Genomic DNA, 18,515 nt, shown 5'->3' on the forward strand with positions numbered 1-18,515 from the left:
AAAAGTAAAAACCAGGGCTGGGAATGTCAGCATGCACATCACTAATCCCCAGTGCTGGAAAGAAGGAGGAGGAAAGGGAGGAGGAGAAGGAAGAGGAAGAGGAGGAAGAAGATGAGGAGGAGAAAGAGGAAGAAGAGAAGGAGGAAGAGGAGGAGGAGGAAGAAGAGGAGGAGGGGATGGGAATGAGGAAGAGGAGGAGGGGGAGAAGGAGGGGGAAGAGGAGGAGGGGAAGGAAGAGGAACAGCAGCAGCAGCAGCAGCAACAGACCTTCATCCCTGTCAGGGATCTTATTCAGCATCACATGAGGTATCACCCTGAGTGTCTCATAATGCTTTTATTTCTCACAGTGTGTTTAAATCAAATTCACACACATGTCATACCTGGCATGTGGTCAGCACCAGGGAAATACCTTAAGTCAGGGGGTTCTTCCCCTTGCTCCCTTCCCCATGCGCCATATCTGCCTTTGTCCCGTGTGTGGTCTGGCCTCCACCTGCTCACAACAGACGCTCCTGCCTGGTGTCCTGAGGATGTCACCTCAGCCCACTCCTGGGACAGCTGATGAGGAGACAGACAGGTTGACACAGAGTGTCCATGTAACTCTGGAAGCTGGGATGGTGCCAGAGGCAGGGAACAGCAAGACTGGACCTCATCGGCAGGCTGCTTGCTGCCAGCTTGGTAGTGGTTAGAGCAGGATGGAGAGGGATGTCCCCGGCAAGCAAGGGACATTTGCCTTTTCTCACAGTGTGGAGGTCCCTCCGTGCATCACAGTTGGCAGGGAAATAATCCAAGGGAGGTAAGAACGAAACTCAGTTCAGCCAGACTTACTTAGCCCATGCCGGGCCAAAGTTTCAGAGTCTGACACTGGGTGGTTTATTCTAGCTCTATTTAAGCACAGCACATTTTGGAAAAAGTTTCCTGGTGACAATTGACTTAGTCTCACATGAACAACGAACTTAAGACATGCTTATATTGAAACTCTACAAAGTACACATGGCTTCTTTGTGTTGGGTACTGGTAACTCAGAAACGGTGCTCAAAATAAAAGTCTAGGAAGAATGACTGAGGGGGACATATGCCCGTGAGAGTGACATGGTCAGGGGTGACCTGGTCCTAAGATGACATAGAACTCACTTATGTTGCTGCAGAGTACAAATGACATCTCTCATAAAGATGGGGTTATGGACTGAGAAGCAAGGCTTGAGATTTAGGAGGGAAAAGTCTGGGATAAACAAGCCTACAGTTCTGGGGGATATGGGTGAAAGTCTGGTCCTACAGATAGTAAAGGATCACCAGGTCATAAACCGTATCCTTTCCCAGCATTCCTGGAGGAAGACAGGTGAACATTCCCTTGAAGAGAGAAGCCTGTGTGTTTCTCTTTCCTGGCTTCTCCAGTGCTTCTCTGTGTACCCAGGACCTCATACCCTCTACACCACAGGCAATCCACACTGTGCTTAGCGCAGACTGCACAGCCGACTCCAGTCTGTAGCCACGGCTGCCCCGGGGCCTGTGCAGGGGTGAGCAGGGAAACTGGCTTTCCACCTTTAGCTTTCCATCACGTGGATGCCAACTCCAAACCTGGCTCCCCAGGCCACACGACAAGATGGCTGCCATCTGTGGCTGGCACCTGTTGTGAGGACAGCCGCTGGATTCTTCCTGTCCTGGGGCCACACAGGCTTGCTCTCCTGGGGCCTGTGTACATTCTCCCTCCTGTGCAGTGCTGTTCCTTCTTGCCCTTTTCAGCCAGGATCTCAGTGTCTCACGTAGTCCAGGCTGGCATAACATTTTTGGTGTAGGATAACCTTGAACTTCTGATCCTCCTGTCTCTACCTCTGGGTGCTGAGTGCTAGGCCTGTGGGCATGTAATACCATACTTAGTTACTAACTTAGTTATGATTTTGTTTTATTTTTTGGTTTTGGCTTTTTTGAGACAGAGTTTCATGTAGCCCAGGCTAGCCTGAACTTATACCCAAAAACGACCTTGAATTTCCTATTCTCCTGCCTCCACCTCCTGAGGTCTGGGATTAGACATGTACTACCAACCCTGCTTTATTATGGGTCTCGAACCCATAATTTGTGCATTTTAGGTAAGCACTCTACCCATTGAGCTATATCCCCAGCTCCCCGAGTTTCTTTATCGTTTTATTTTATCTTAGGTAAGGTCTCACTATCATCTAGGCTGACCTTAAGTTTGTCATCTCTCTGACTCCATCTCTCGAGTGCTGAGATTACAGTGGGTATCATCTGATGCTTAATTCAAATGTCAGTTTAGTGACGAGAGAATCTTGTGCAAAAACAGTCCTTGGTATGGTCTGGTCCTTGCTTTTAGTTGCTAAGATGCAGCCCTACCTGAAGAGAGGGGGTAGAGTCATCCCTGGTGCCACAGGGCAGCTGCGGGGGGTGGGGACGACAGTGGGATCTTGGGGAGCCCTACCTTGGGAACAGAGTGCTCATGGTGAACAGCTGGGGTGGGGGTGGTCCCGCCATTCTGTCTGGCATCTCCTGCTCAGGGCCTTCTGTCTGATCTCAGTCCAACCTACTTCTTTTTTTTCTTTTTTTTTTTTTTTGGTTTTTCGAGACAGGGTTTCTCTGTGTAGCTTTGCACCTTTCCTGGAACTCACTCTGTAGCCCAGGCGGCCTCGAACTCACAGAGATCCGTCTGGCTCTGCCTCCCGAGTGCTGGGATTAAAGGCGTGTGCCACCACCGCCCGGCTGATACAGTAATAGCCTACTTCTAACTTGAACGTGACCACAGTGCCATGTGACCTTCAATATTCGACTTTTGTCCCCACCCGGAATGACTTTATTATTCGCGCCTCTCCCTCTCGGAGTGTTGTAAGGATCTAAATGAGTGGTGGGAGTGATTCACATGGGCCTGTCTGGAGGCGGGAGGTGTGCACTGAAGGTCATGGCCAGGATGCTATTTCTTGTCCTCTCTACCTGGTCATTCCTGGCTACCAGATCCTGCCAAGACCCTCCCTTGGTTGAGGGTTGGGGAGCACAAAAGAGTAGTGTTTGGCCTCCCCAGCAACCTGCCCTTTGGCCAGGAGGGTGTGAGAATTGGTTAACAGACCTAAGAAAGCCGCATGTCCTTCAATGGCCAGGACAAGACGCGGGAGCGTGAGGTGAACAGGCCTTCTGCAGCTGGCTGTGAGTGTGGAGCCTGTCACCCCACGAGCAGGTGCTTCCTCAGAGTAGCTGGGGTCCACAGCTCCTCCATAGCTCCTGTGCTGGGGAACACATAAGCGCCACCTCTGCGCTAGCAGCCAGAGGTCTAGTTAAGTTATCCCGGTAGAGAGTGACCTGCCTAGTCAGAGCCTTTGACCTTTCTCCGCTTCCATGGCCCCTAGCTCTTGCAAGACTCTGGTAACAGCCACCAGGCTGAGATTCCTGCCACCTCAGGGGTCCTGCCCCTGCTGTTCCCTAGTTGCCTGTCCTTCCCTTCCTGAATCCCCCAGAGCCAAAAGTAGGAAGTCCCTTCTCAGGAGCCTTCCCTCACCTGGCTCACATCCTGCAAGGCTAAGTCCTCTCTAGTTTTAGGATCTAAACCCCAGCTGGACTTGTTCCCTTTCTAGTACTTTCTGGTGATCTTTAATCCTCTTGTCTTATTGGCCTGCTGACCTTTCACCTCCCCACACTCTCTCTAGGACTTACTTCTAAATCTGCAGTTCTCAAACTGTGGGTCTCGACCCCTTTGGGGTTATTGAACAATCTTTTTCACAGTGGTGGCCTAAGACCATCGGAAAACACAGGTATTTACATTATAATTCATAATAGTAGCAAAATTACAGTATGAAGTAGCAATGAAATAATTTGATGGTTGGGGGTCACCACCATATGAGGATCTATATTAAAGGGTCACAGCATCAGGAAGGTTGAGAACTATTGCTCTAGAAGAATGGATGTGACTTTTGAACGATGAAGGACTCTCCCTGAACATTCTGGGCACTGGGTGCTGTGTGGTTAGTGAGGAAAAGGTGAACAAGCCTGTGAGGTATGCCCAGCAGTGCCTCTGCCCAGCCTAAAGAGTTAGAGATGGTGTGGCTATAGAAGAAGCAAGGAGCAGAAAGGCATGGGCACCATCCACTTCCTGTCTGAAGCTCCAAGCACCCCCCCCCATACTACTAGCCCAAGGGTCCTGCTTCCCTGCCAGCCCCAGCTCCCAAACATCTGCTCTGTACATTCAGGACACATTTAAGCCATGAGGTTCTGGGCCTGAGGCAGTGGAGGCTGGTCTGGGCTGAACTGGGGCGCAGAATCCAGTTCCAGGCACTTTTTCAAGATTGTTGCTATTATTTGGAAGCAGTTCAAAGGTCCTGGCCAGCAGGCACAGAGCTTTGCTGTTCTTGACGAGAGCGAGTTGGCAGGCCTCAGAGACAGCAGGCAAGAGTCACCACTTACGGGAAATGCACCCGCTGAGGGGAAGGGCCCTGGCACCTATCCAAACTGGATGAGGAAGCCTGGTGAGCCACACCAGCTCTCTCTGGGTGGTATGACAGCTCTATGGAATGGTCCAGGGCATTCACCCTGCCCCCTCTCACTAAACACAAACACAAACAGAAGCGCTAATGTTGTGAAGAAGGCAATTATTTGGGTGCCTGAGAGCTCATACCCACATCAGCTTGTTGGAAGCTCGTTTTACCTCCTATCCACCAGGATATCTCTGGCAAGTGACTAAGCCTTCTGAGTCTCAGGTTTGTCTTGCAATAGGTGGGACCGATGGCAGCTACTGCTGGGGGCAGCTGGATGGAGTAAGAATCCCTAGTTGCCATCTGCCGAGAACATAGATTATATATACCAAGTCTTTGCTAAGTGTCTTAGTTAGGGTTTCTATTGCTGTGATAAAACACCATGACCAAAAGCAAAGTGGGAAGGAAAAGGTTTATTCCATTTTACAGCTCTTCAGATCACAGTCCATCATTAAAGGCTGTCAGGGCAGGAGCTCGGGGTAGAAACCTGGAGGCAGGAACTGAAGCAAAGGCCATGGGGGGTGCTGCTTAATGGTTTGCTCACTCTTGCTCAGCATGCTTTCTTGTACAACCCAGGACCACTTCCCTGGGGGTGGTACCACCCACCGTGGCCTGGGTCCCCCGTTATCAATCACTAACCAAGGAAATGCCCTACAGACTTGCCTACAGGCCAATCCTGTGGAGGCATTTCCTCCACTGAGATTCCTTCTTCCCAGGTAACAGCAGCAACCAAGCCTGACTAGGACAGTGAGGGAATGACAGCAGGCTGTTGTGTTGTCATTGCAGAAGATTAGAAAGGGGACAAGGTGGTGTCCGCTGTGGAGCCCAGAGACCGGGGCTCGGAGGGCTCTTCAGCAGGCCACACCTAAGTCAGGAGGTTCAGAAGCCAGGGAAGCCCCTGGGTAGTGAGGGTCTTGGGTCTGTTGCCTTCTCCTCCTGGCTTTTTATCACCCAAAGACGGAATGGTGGGGGGTGTCTCTGCCAAAGTGACTCGTGCAGTTGACAGCCCAAAGCCATGCTGACCTTCAGGCATGTTTGAATTAACTGGAAAGTTTTTTTTAAAAGATTTATTTATTATGTATACAGTGTTCTGTCTGCACATATCCCCGCAGGCCAGAAGAGGACACCAAATCTCATTACAGATGGTTGTGAGCTACCATGTGGTTGCTGGGAATTGAACTCAGGACCTTTGGAAGAGCAAGCAGTGATCTTAACCTCTGAGCCATCTCTCCAGCCCCTAACTGGAAAGTTTAAGCCATCCAATAAATAAGTAAACAAGTGAAGTTTCTGGCCAATATCCAAGTCAGATGTCACCGTGGTGATACCTGGTTTCTCTTAGGGACTGGAAATGGAATCTGTCCTGCAGACCGAGTGGCCCAAATGACAGACTTTGGTTTTCCAGTTCTGGGGGCTGGAAGTCTGAAGTCACAGTGTCAGTGGCCCACCCCCTTTCAGCCCGTCCCAGCCTTCTGTTTCCATTGCCTCCATCTTTGTGGGCATGATCCTCCTTTGCTGTCTGTGCCGATTACTCCCTTTGTAAGGACACTAATCAGACTTGTGAGGAGCCCACCACACTCTGGGAGGACCTCACTTTAATCACCATCGTCAATGGTCCTAACAGGATCACAATGAGGACTGGAGGTTGGAGCTTCAATATATGAAGAGTATTGGTTACTGTATGTCACTGGGACCAAAGACGGTTAGACCCAAAGTTAACCTTTAAGCCCCACCTGCCCAAGGACCAGGTAACTTCTTGGGATCCTGGAAATTGGAGATCTTGGAAACTAACCACAAAGCCTCATGGGAAAGTACAGTGGCCTATGGGCTTTGCCCATATAAGCTCTGCCAATACATGGAGGCCACTACCTGGAGAATTTCCAGGTGATGGTCCTGACTAAAATTCTATCTTGGCCAGTATTTAATTTTTTTAAATAAAAGCTTGCTTAAACTCAGCCACATTGGTGGAATTGTTTTTTCTGGCGAATTTTTAGATTAACAGACTTCACAGAAACACCTACAGGGAGGGAAGATTTATTGTGGGAGGGGTCAATCCAGAGTCATTTGGTCCCCTGCATTTGGCAGCAGGAACATACAGTGGAATACAGCTCTTCCTCACCTCTTGACAGAAAGAGACAGGAAAAGGTCAAAGACCTCTGTGGCTGTTACAAACACCGTGACCAAAAGCAACCTGAGGAGAAAGGGTTTATTTGGCTTATACTTCTCGGTCACAGCCCATCACTGAGGGAAGTCAGGAAGGAAACTTAAACAGAAGCTGAGGCTTCTGGAGGAACGCTGCTTGTAGCTAGAGTTTTCCAGTCCTGCCTGGCCCACAGTCAGGACAAGTCTCTCTCACCCGCCAGTCCCACAGCCGCTCAGACCCAACCAAGTAAACACACAGAGACTTATATTGCTTATAAACTGTATGGCCACAGCAGGCTTCTTGTTACCTAGTTCTTATATCTTAAATTAACCCATTTCAGTTAATCGATAAGTTGCCACATGGCTTGTGGGTTACCGGTATCTTTTATATGTTGCTTGTCATGGTGGCGGCTGACAGCGTCTCTCTGCCTCAGCTTTCCATTTCCCAGAATCCTCCTCTCTCTTGTCCCTCCTATACTTCCTGCCTGGCTACTGGCCAATCAGTGTCTTATTTATTAATCAATCAGAGCAACACATTTAACATACAGAACATCCCACAGCAGCTGCTGGCAGACTTTCCCACTGGCTGGTGCTCAGTCCAGGAGGTCTCTGCAGGGGTCCAGGCAGGACAGTGAACCATGAAGAGATGAGAATGGAAACACGGTTCAGATTGACATCATCAACTTGGATCAAGACTTTGAAAAGTCTGATATCAGGCAGTTTATTCCCAACAAATTTAAACACAGTATAATTTGGAAAGAAGTTTCTTGGTGTAATACAATCCCCCTCCACACACACACCCTGTGCACAAAGAAGTGAAATTCCTTCAAAACTTGGCCAGAGTACATGTCATTTCCTCCAAGAAGATGGGTTCTAGGGACAGTCTGCTTGTGCTAGCTTAAGGGCCTAGGGAAGACGCTGGTCTGGTCTTGGACATACAGATAGTGCAGAGGTCACCTGGGCTGTTGGTTACCTCTGGTCCTGGTTGTGGGAGCTTCATATGGCCTGACCCAACAGATAACATGGCTATTAATCACCTCCAATTCTCAGATTTCTGGATGGAAGAACAGGTGTTGGGTTTTTTGTTTTGTTTTGTTTTGTTTGTTATTGTTGTCTTGTTTTGTTTTTGTTTTTTTAATACATCTTTCCATTGGAAAGACAATACTGTATTCTTAACATTCCTGGTTTCTATAGAGACCTGTGGACACAAGGACCTTCATGCTGTGCTCTCAACACTCAGCTACTTCAGACAGCTCAGGACCATCTGAAAAGACCAAAGGCACAACCCAAATTATAATTAAATTAATTTATTACTACTGCCAGCAGGACAACAGCCTTGAAGTCACATGCAAGGTGTGTCCTACAGGAGGCTGGAGGAAGGTTTTTGGTGGTTTGCTTTTTTTTTTTTTTTAATGTTTAAGACTTTTTAAAATCTTTTTTTATTAAGAAAAATTTTTCATTCATTTTACACACCAAAGATCTCCCTCTTCCCTTGTCCCCGCCCCAGCCTCCCCTCCCAACCCATCCTTCACTCCCTCCCACAAGAAGTCAAGGCCTCCCATGTGGAGGCACCTTCAGTAGAGGCAAGTCCAAGCCCTTCCCCCTGCCTCAAGGCGGCAGGAGGTGTCCCATCAAAGGTAGTGGGCTCCCAAAAGCCCACTCATTCACCAGAGATGAATAGGATTGGAGGACAGGTTTTGTGTGTGTGTGTGTGTGTGTGTGTGTGTGTGTGTGTGTGTTTTATACCAAATGTTTTTTATTGAAGGAGGTAGGAGGTCTTAAATACAGGCTTACAGCACAATGGGAGAACCCCGGAGGGCAGAAGTTCTCTACCAATGTTTTACAATCTTGCATCTAAGCTGTTAATGCCCATTATGCAGGACATACAGACAAGGAACTTCCCTTAAGCATTCAGGAGGGTGGAAACCAGCAAGGAATTAGCATAGGGAGGATATCAAGGTCAAAGTCAGCAAGCAAGGCAACAGTTAGCCAAAATGGGGGCCAGGGCCCTACAGGTCCCCCTTTTACTAAAAAATGAGCTTCTGACTTAGGTTGTGTGGGACGTCAGCAGATCACCTTACCCGTCATGGAGATGCCTGCCCAGGCCACACAGGCTCTCTGCCTTAGGTTGGTGAGCATCCCCCAGGCATTACCCGTCTCTGAATACTCATTATCATACAGGCTCAATCGTGTGTGAGCTGCAGAGTTAACTGCTGCCAAAGGTCTCAAAATGGTGCTGGGCTTACAATCTGTGTGTTCGACACAGAAAAGACCAACAGAAGGAGGATGGGTTTTAAAGGTAGGCACAATTATCTTATTCTCTGTGGAGTCAGCAGCTGCGTGAGAAATTGACTTTACTTCCCTTAGCTGTCTCTCACTCCCAGTCACACAGCATTAATAATAATAAAACAACAACAACAAAACCTGGGTCCCTTGTTGTCCCATGTCCCCTGTGTGGTGCCCCATCAGGAGCTTAGTACAGAGTCTAGTTTTCTTAGCCATCACAAAGGAGCCATGTGAAAATTGTTACACAAACCAGGCCACTTTGGAGAAAGGAAAGAAGTGCCGTCAATGACTGGGTGAGAGTGGGGTCTTCCTGGGCTAGCAATAGCACAGTGCCACCAGCTTAGGGCTGACGGTCACAAAGATGCCACTTGTGGTGAGCTGGGCCCTCCCACATCAGTGTCAATCAATCTCACAGATCTGCCCACCAGCCATCTGATCTGGGAAATTCCCCAGTTGAGACTCTTCCCAAGTAATTCTTGGCTGCATCAAACTGCCAATAAAAATGGGCCAGTGTAGAGAAAGAGAAAAAGGTGCTTTTTGGATGGTGAGATCAGAGCCCCAGGGACAAAGGGAGGACAGAGAAAGTAAAACAAACATACAGACATAAGAGACATTGAGCGAGCTCTACGGTCAGCAGACAGACCTTGAGGAGGACTTCCGGAAACCAGGGAAATGACTGGCTGGAGGGAAAGCACCACTTGTGCAGCCTCTGAGGTAGATGATCACTTTGTAAGACCACTTTCAGCCGGTATTTGCTGTTTGCAAAGATGGTAAGGCGGGCCCTGGTTCCTTGTCCCTGAGGGGATTAACGGCTTGTAAAGTGACCCAGCGTGCTTTCTGTTCTTGGCAAAATTCCCCAGGGATCACACTGAAGCCAGACCTCTTGCTTACTCCAAATGCACACTAGTCCCAGCTTGGTGCAGCTGGCGCTTCAGCAGTCTGGGAAAGGCTTCAGTGTAAGCGGATAGCCTGTTTGAAGGCACCGGGTGGCAGGGCCTGGTCACCTGAGGAGTGCGCGGGGCTCACAGTCTGCTGCTTTCCTGGGGTGCGAGCTCTCCCCAGCTTTCTCCTCTGCTTCCACACACACGGTTATAAAAGTGAATATACACATTGGGGGAAAATCACACCGGTGACGAAAAGACATGCTAGAATTTGCTCTAAGCATGAAGGTCGTTTTAATTTCACAGTATTGGAGGTGGTATTACTGTTTGTGCTTTTTAAGATAGGGTCTCATGTAACCCAGGCTAGCCTCTGTCTTGCTACATGGCTGAGTTAGGCCTCAAACTCTCCATCTCCCTGCTTCCACTTCCCAAGTGCTGGGATTGCAAGCGTCCGACCCATCTCTAACACCTGGCATGAAGCCCATTTAAATCAGACTTCAGGAGACACTGGACAGGCTTTCCAATCTTCCATCTACAAATATGCTGTTAAATTTCTCCATATCTCAGCCACTGTTCAGATCCAGCTGATTCTCCACCTGGGGTGATGGCAGAAACCTTTAAGGGATGGTCTTTTGTGGTGTTCCTTCCACCATAAAGATTATTTCTCTGTGTTGAGAGCTGGAGGTGCAGTATTATGAAAATGTCCCTTACAGTCTAGGGACTGAAACTTTTCAGGACCTCACAGCTTAGTTAATAATACACCTAAAGGTCACCCAAGACTGCTATCCTGGCCAGACAGGGTGGCACATGCCTGCAATCCCAGCACATGGGAGGCAGAGGCAGGAGGATCTCTGAGTTTGAGGCCAGCCTAGTCTACAGAGCAAGTTCATTCTATTCTGTACTCAGTCTATTTATTTAACCTGCCTTTAAGAGAAGATTTCCCATGTTGTCAACTTTTTGTTTTGTTTTTGTAGACAAGGTTTTTCTGTGCAGCTCTGGCTGTCCTGGAACTCACTCTGTAGACAAGGCTGACCTCGAATTCAGGGATCTACCTGCCTCTGCCTCCCAAGTGCTGGGATATGAAACATATAATCTTAAATTATGTACTCTTCGACGCTCCTGACACAGAGTAATGCATGTGTGTATGTATATAGTTTATGATAATCATTTGTTGCAAACAACAAATATAGACTGAAAGCAGTCTTATAAAAATGATCATCTATCACAATGTTAAACATAACATGCAGAAACTGCCTGATAAACACAGTGTTGTAGTTCTGTTTGCTATGTGGGTCAGTTGCAGTCAGTGACATCATCCCTCTGTTAAAGACTTCTGTGAAGTGTCCCATTTCTTCCCCGTGTGACACTTTCTGTGCTTCTTCAGTAAAAAAGGGACAGACACATTCAGACAGACAGACACAGACACACAGGGACACATTTACCAGACAGCCTTAAGGCAGCACAGATTCAGACTCATACAACGGATAGACAAGAGGACAGAGAAAGAGGGAGCATGAAGCAGAGAATTGGACTCCGGCTCACTCTCAGCTAAATGACACCAAAGGGAAGAGCTTTGCCTTCTCCTCCATGAGACACTGAGGCATCACTGTGACTCAGTTTATTACTGTGCTCATACCGACTTCGGGGAAACGTCACACTCTGTTCTGCAGGCTGTTTTGAAACATGGAAGACATTATTGAAAACAGTTTACTGAGACTCGGGCTTCTTCTCCCTAACTATAGTGGACACTCATCGACCAACCTCTTAGTCCCTCCTGCCACCGGCCTTCCTCACCTCCAGCGACCACTTACAATGTTTTTTACATTCACTTATATGTATATATTTATCACTTATTTTCTTGCATGTGACTCATGTGGAGCTCAGAAACCAACCTTTGAAAGTTGCTTCTTTCGTTCCACCATGTGAGGCCTGGGGTCAGACTCAGGTCCTCCAGCTCGGCAGCAAGTACCCTTACCCACTGAGCCCTTTCAGCACGAGTGACACACGACCTTTGCTTTCTGAGCTTGGCAAATCACATCCAACATAATGACCTGCAGTTCTATTCCTCTCTCATAAATGACAAGACTTCATTTTTACGGCAGAATAATATTCTGCTGTGGATCTGTTTTCATCTGCTCATTTGTTGTGACTGACAAGACTTGATTTGTTTGGTTAAGACAGGGTCTCCTTAGCCCAAGTTGTCCTCAAACATGATATATAACTGAAGATGTCCTCTAACTTTTTAAAAATAAATAATATTTTAATTAATTCGTTGATAACTTAATAAATGTACACAAGTATTGATCATATTTTCCTTTTTCTTCCCCTAACTCTTCTATGACCCACTCCAACTTCTCACCCCTCCCAACCTCATTTTCTCCCTTCCTTCCTTCCTTCCTTCCTTCCTTCCTTCCTTCCTTCCTTCCTTCCTTCCTTCCTTTCTTTCTTCCTTTATAACTCACTAAATTCAGTTTGTGCTGCTGTATAGTCATGGGGTGTGGGACCATACCTTGAGCATGGTCAACCTACCAGGGACCACACCCTTAAAGAAAACTGACTCCCCCTCCCCTAGAAGCTGTCACTAGCTCCTTAGTGAGAGATTTAAAAAAAAAAAATAGATTCTCGGCCGGGCGGTGGTGGCACACGCCTTTAATCCCAGCACTCGGGAGGCAGAGCCAGGCAGATCTCTGTGAGTTCGAGGCCAGCCTGGGCTACCAAGTGAGTTCCAGGAAAGGCGCAAAGCTACACAGAGAAACCTTGTCTCGAAAAACAAAAACAAAAACAAACAAACAAAAAAAAGATTCTCTCATACAATATATTCCAACTATAGTTTCCTCTTCCTCCACTCCCCCCAGCTCTCCTCTCCCCCAGACCCACTCTCCCTCCATTTCCTCTTCAGAAAGGAGCAGACCTCCAAGAGACAACAACCAAACATGACAAAACAAAATACAATAAGACAAGGCAAAAGCCCTCATTTTGAGGCTGGATAAGGCAACCCAAGAGGAGGAAAAGAGTCCCAAGAGCAGGCAAATGAGTCAGAGACACTCCTGCTCCCACTATTAGGAGTCCCACCAAAACACCAAGCAACAGTAATAACATACTTGCAGAGGTCCTGGTGAAGACCCATATAGACTCTGCTGGCTTTTTCAGTCTCTGTGAACCCATATGATCTCTGCTTAGTTGATTCAGTAGGCCATGCTCTCCTCATGTCCTCCATTCCCTCTGGCTCCTACAGTCTTTCCTCCTCCTCTTCTGTGGGGTTACTGAGCTCTGAGGGGAGGGACCAGATAGAGACCTCCAGTTTAGACTCTCTCTCTCCCCATAGTGTCTGGCTGTGGGTCTCCGGGTCTCTGCACCCACTCCTACCTCCTGCTGGAGGAAGCCTCTCTGATGATAACTGGACAAGGCACTAATCTATAAGAATAGCAGAATATTATCAGGAATCATTTTATTTGTTTGGTTCTACCCTGGGTCTCTGGGCTATCCAGTCTCTGGTTCTTAGTCATCCAGGCAGTGTCAAGCATGGACTCCCTCTCCTGGTATGGGCCTCAAGTTAAACAAGACATTGGTGGGCTACTTCCACAAGCTCTGTGCCACCACTGCCCCAGCACATTTTGCAGGCAGAACGGGTTGTAAATTGAGGGGTTCGTTGCTGGGTTGGTGTCCAGACTTCTCCTTCCATAGCCTGCAGAGTACCTTCCCACACCAAAGACACTAGAACATATTGGTGAAGTCTCCATGCAGATACCAACTTGACCTCTCTGTGTTCAATGAGCTGTGTAGAAGTTGTCCTTGGCAATGGGGTACCTGCTGTCAGTTTTCAGAAAGCAATCTCCTGTCCTAGCATCAGCCCGGTTGTTCAGAGATCACCACAGAATCTCCTTGGCCAACAACTCAACCAAATGCAACCTAGTCCCAACACTGGAAACCTTGCCTGGCTATGAAAGATGGTCAGTTCAGATTCCATATCCTGCTAGGAGTCCTCACTAGGATCACCCTCATATTCTAGGAAGTTTCCACTGTGCTAGGTTTCCATACCACCCCCAAATGCCCTTCAAATACAGCTGTCTTTCCCTGTACTCTCTCCTTCCACCCCTCCCACCCCCTGCAAACCTGATCCCTCCCACTCCTGTACCCATGTACACCTAGCCCACCCACAAAATCTATTTCTTCTCCCCAGGGAGATCCATGTGCCCCCTCCTATAGCCCTCCTCTTTACCTAACTTCCCTGAGTCTGTGGATTGCAGCTTGATTACCTACTTACAGCCAATAGCTACTTATAAGTGAACCCATACCATATTTGTCTTTCTGAGTCTGGGTTACCAAACTCATGATGATTTTTCTAGTTCCATCCATTTATTTTAATAGCTGAGTAATATTCCATTGTATAAATGTACCATGTTTTCTTTATCCATTCTTTGGTTGAGGGACATCATAGCCAGTTTCTGGCTATGAATAAAGCCACAATGAACATAGTTGAGCAAATGTCCTTGTGGTACATTAGAGCATTCTTTGGGTATATGCCCAAGAGTGGTATAGCCAGGTCTTGAGGTAGATTGATTCCCAATTTTCTGAGGAATCACCACATTGATTTCCATAGTGGCTGTACAAGTTTGTACTCTGTGAGATATACCACTTCCTCTTGCCTGCAAGATGTAGGACACTCAGCTGCTGTGGTATAATGCTTTTGTACACTGGTTTACTAAAACACTGATTGGCCAGTAGCCAGGCAGGAAGTATAGGGAAGATAAGCAGACAAGGAGAATTCTGGGAAGAGGAAGGTTGAGTGAGAAGATACTAGCCCACTGTCCAGAATGCAGCATGTAATGGCACACAGGTAAAGCCACAGAAAACTTGGTGACATGGATTAACAGAAATGCAATGAGTTTAAGTATAAGAGCTAGTCAGTAAGAAGCCTGCCATGTTCCATACAATTGGTAGTTAATATAAGCCTCTGAGTAATTATTTTATAAGCAGCTATGGGACCACGGGCCAGGCAGGAACAGAGAAAAACTTCTGACTACATTTGGCACCCAGTGTGGCACAGTCAGCTACTTCTACAGCACGTTGCCTGCCTGCACACTACCATGTCACACCATGATGATAATGGACTAAACCTCTAAACAGTAAGCAAGCTACCACCGTTATGATATATTATGCAGGGACCCCGAGGATATCTCGTGAGTACAGGGAAACATGCTTGCATGCTGGGCAGATTGCAGTGGCTGGCTGGCGGGTGACCCACTCCATGCATGCATGGTGGCAGGGTACCAGGAAGACATTCCCAACCCAGACACTACATTCATGTGGAAATGGTTTATTATAATAGAGAGATGGAGAGGAGATAGGAAAGAGGGAGAGAAGAGAGAAAGAGAGGGAAGAAAGAAGAGAGAGAAGGGTCAAGGGTGCATATCTCATGTGATTGGAGAGAGAGAAAGAAAGAGGGTAGAGTTTTTCCTAAAGAAGAGACTTCTACATCAGGATGCAGGGCAGAGCCCTAAGGGATGGGATTTCAAGGAGGCAGGTCAGAATATTAACATTCCTCCATTTTGATTATTTTAAAAAGAGGTGAATTATGGGAGCAAGTGGGGGAATAAGGACACTGAATTCTCGAGGCTACTTCAAGCCGACAAGGGACAAAGTGGGGAGTTGGGAATTGGGAGTCACACACGGCAGATCTCAGGAACGTTCCTTGAGGAGCTGAGGAGGCAGGTTGGCGGATCTCAGGAACGTTCTTTGAGGAGCCGAGGAGGCAGGTTGCAGCAGTGATGTTCCAGGAGCTTGGGGGGAAATGGCACACCAAATCAGGGGCATGGAAGCCATGACATCTGCTGTTTCTGTGGAGGTGAGGCAGGAACAGTGAATCTGCACAATATGCTCGAAAAATAGGTGGGGTTGAAATGGGCTCTGGAGATAGTTAGTTTTCATCAGACCAGAAGTCTTCATGCAGTAGCAAAACTTTTCCTAGGAGCCTGTAGGTATCTGTAAGACAGCTGAAATAGATTTATATCATGGCAAAAAGGTTAAAAATCCATTTAAGGACTTTTAAGAACTCTTTGTAGTTCTATCACTTTATCAAAGCTGCATTTATCAGTATTGAAACTTTGAACCTCTGAAGTTATATCTGAAACCAGTCTATCCTATACCATGAAGTCTATGAATGAGGCATAGCTGTCTGTAATTTTAACAGGAAACTTGTTAATGAGCTCTCTTTGGATTGGGGCTGTTAAACTGATATACCCTAGTCATCAAACATTGTCAGATTTGAGAAGGTTAAATTTGAGAAGACAGGGCTGGAAAGATGGCTCAGTGGTTAAGAGCACTGACTGCTCTTCTAGAGGTCCTGAGTTCAATTCCCAGCAACCACATGGTGGCTCACAACCATCTGTAATGAGACCTGGCGCCCTCTTCTGCCCTGCAGGGACACATGCAGGCAGAATACTGTATACATAATAAATAAATAAATATTTTTAAAAAATTTAGGAAGACAGCTTTCCAGCTACATAGGCAGCAATCTCAAGTCTCTCTGTGGTCATTGGGGGGGGGCACTTATTCAGCTGATGGGTCAGAAGATCAGACAGATTTTTTTTCCTGTGGAGTAGAAATTTGGGGAGACTGACCCACCTTGACTTCGCAGCATGGGGTAATTGGTCCTCTGTTGTTCCACTTATTCACATTCGGGGCAGGATCTCAGCTTTTCACTGAGTGGCTTACCTTGCCATTAGCTTCTGGGTAGAAGTTCTTCTGTGGCCACCTATCTTCTTGGAGGCAATACAGGATGCTGCCAGGAGCTGACATGTCTCTTTATCATAAAAAGGTTTTTTATAATAAATGCCATGTTCTCAGATCTCTACAGGTGTTTGAAGATGGGGGAACAAAATCTGTTAGGTGTGTTTATAACTTTGAGAGAGAGAGAGAGAGAGAGAGAGAGAGAGAGAGAGAGAGAGAGAGAGAATTCTGAATATATAGGTTTCCCAGTTAGTTACATCTTAATGAAGTTAGCAAGGACAAGGAGGTTCACATTCTCAAGCCTGAATAGATCTTGAGTAAGGAGAGACATTCTTTAAGCTGTTAGCAATGATATCTGAATCTATTACTATTTTTAAGGTCCTGTAGATGTAATTCTGATCTTTTAGCCAGATTATAATCCTGAATGACTTATATAGAAATAATAATTTTTTTTAAGCTGAGAAGGCAAAGAAGAGTCACAGGGGAAAGATCACAAGGCCGAATGAGAACAGGAGAGAAGGGGCTTGTGAGTCAGGGTGCAGCCCCACTGTGAGTAAAGGACCCTCTTGGTGGACCAGAAACTCCTTCCTGAATCATTTATATAGAAATAATAATTTCTTAAGGTCATACAATACCTCCCTGGTTCTGTATAAAGAAGGTCAAATGTCTTATTGCAGAATCATTTTAATTAATAAATATCAATGGGCATTAGCTAGCCAATTGGTCCTCTATGCCAAGGGTTTCCTTTTGACGCAGCATTTCAGCCTATTCTGGACAGGGAACATGGAACGATGTATTTATTCTCTTCTGGAACTGCTTTGAACTGGTATTGGGATGTTGTTGTCAGGGCTCCCAAAAAGACTGAAAGGCTAGTCGAAGGCTGGGCAATGGGACATTTGTCAGAAACATGTGGTTATCTGACCTGGCTGTAGAGGTTGGTCCACATCACATAGACAAGAATCTCTGCTGACATCCATAGCAGGGAAAGTGCTGCAGGTTGTGATCCACAACTTCTGCTTTGATGTTTCTACTAGCCTGCTGAAATACAGACTAGAGATGAGAGTTAAAATTTATGAATTTATTTGGAGCCTTATGGCCCACAGTCTTAGTAACTGGGAAGGACAAGAGTCCCAAGACCAGGAGAGGAAAAAAATACCATCCTTAGGATTAGACAAGTGAGGAAAAAATAAAAGTCTTAGATAAATTAGTATTATCAATCAGTACTGAAATCCAAATTGTAGAAAAACAGGTAATGAGTAACCAAGAAAAACTTACAATCCTGAGATTATGACCCAAAGTGTATCAGAATTGTATTAATGTTAAAATCTGAAATTTAAAGTCTTAATATAATGATACTGCCTGTATGTGGTTTTGCTGATGACCAGAGGAGAGCACATATATATCTGGACCCTGCTCACATGAGCAGCTCTGGAGGAACTAACACCAGGTCATGACTAGACCTCCACTCCACCCAGATGGCTGGAGCCTGAGAGAGGCAGCTAGGGAATGCCAGGCCATGGCCGTAGGACTTTTCCTTGACCCGAAAAACAATGGTGGAACAATGTGCGGTGGGAAGTGATTCCCTAAATTCCCTCCATACCTATGTCCTGAGCGTCGGGTGCCCTGCCCATGCTGCCCTTAGAAGATGGTGGTGTGGTCATATGACCTGCCTGTTTTGACCTTAGCTAACAGAATTTTCCCAAGGGCCTGCCCTGAGAAAATCCCTCCCAGAGTCCTGGGGAAGACACTACATCCAGAGTGGGGTTATCTGAGGAAAAGGAATCTGTGTACACCATGTTCTTTGTTTATTTCTCTATGATACAATTCTATCTATACAGCTTCAGCTCCTCTCTGTACCTGCTGCCCTGTCACAGTCCTAACTAAGCTCCCATGCTTTTGACCTCATCTTTGTCCTCTGTTCCTTTGTCCTTCGTCTTTCCTTCCTTGCTCCTTACCCCTGGCCCTGAGAAACTCTGCCCTCTTCTCTTCTCCCTGGCCATTAGGCTCTGCCTACC

The sequence above is a fragment of the Peromyscus leucopus genome, chromosome 8b (assembly GCF_004664715.2).
Source record: "Peromyscus leucopus breed LL Stock chromosome 8b, UCI_PerLeu_2.1, whole genome shotgun sequence".
Taxonomy (NCBI): Eukaryota; Metazoa; Chordata; class Mammalia; order Rodentia; family Cricetidae; genus Peromyscus; species Peromyscus leucopus.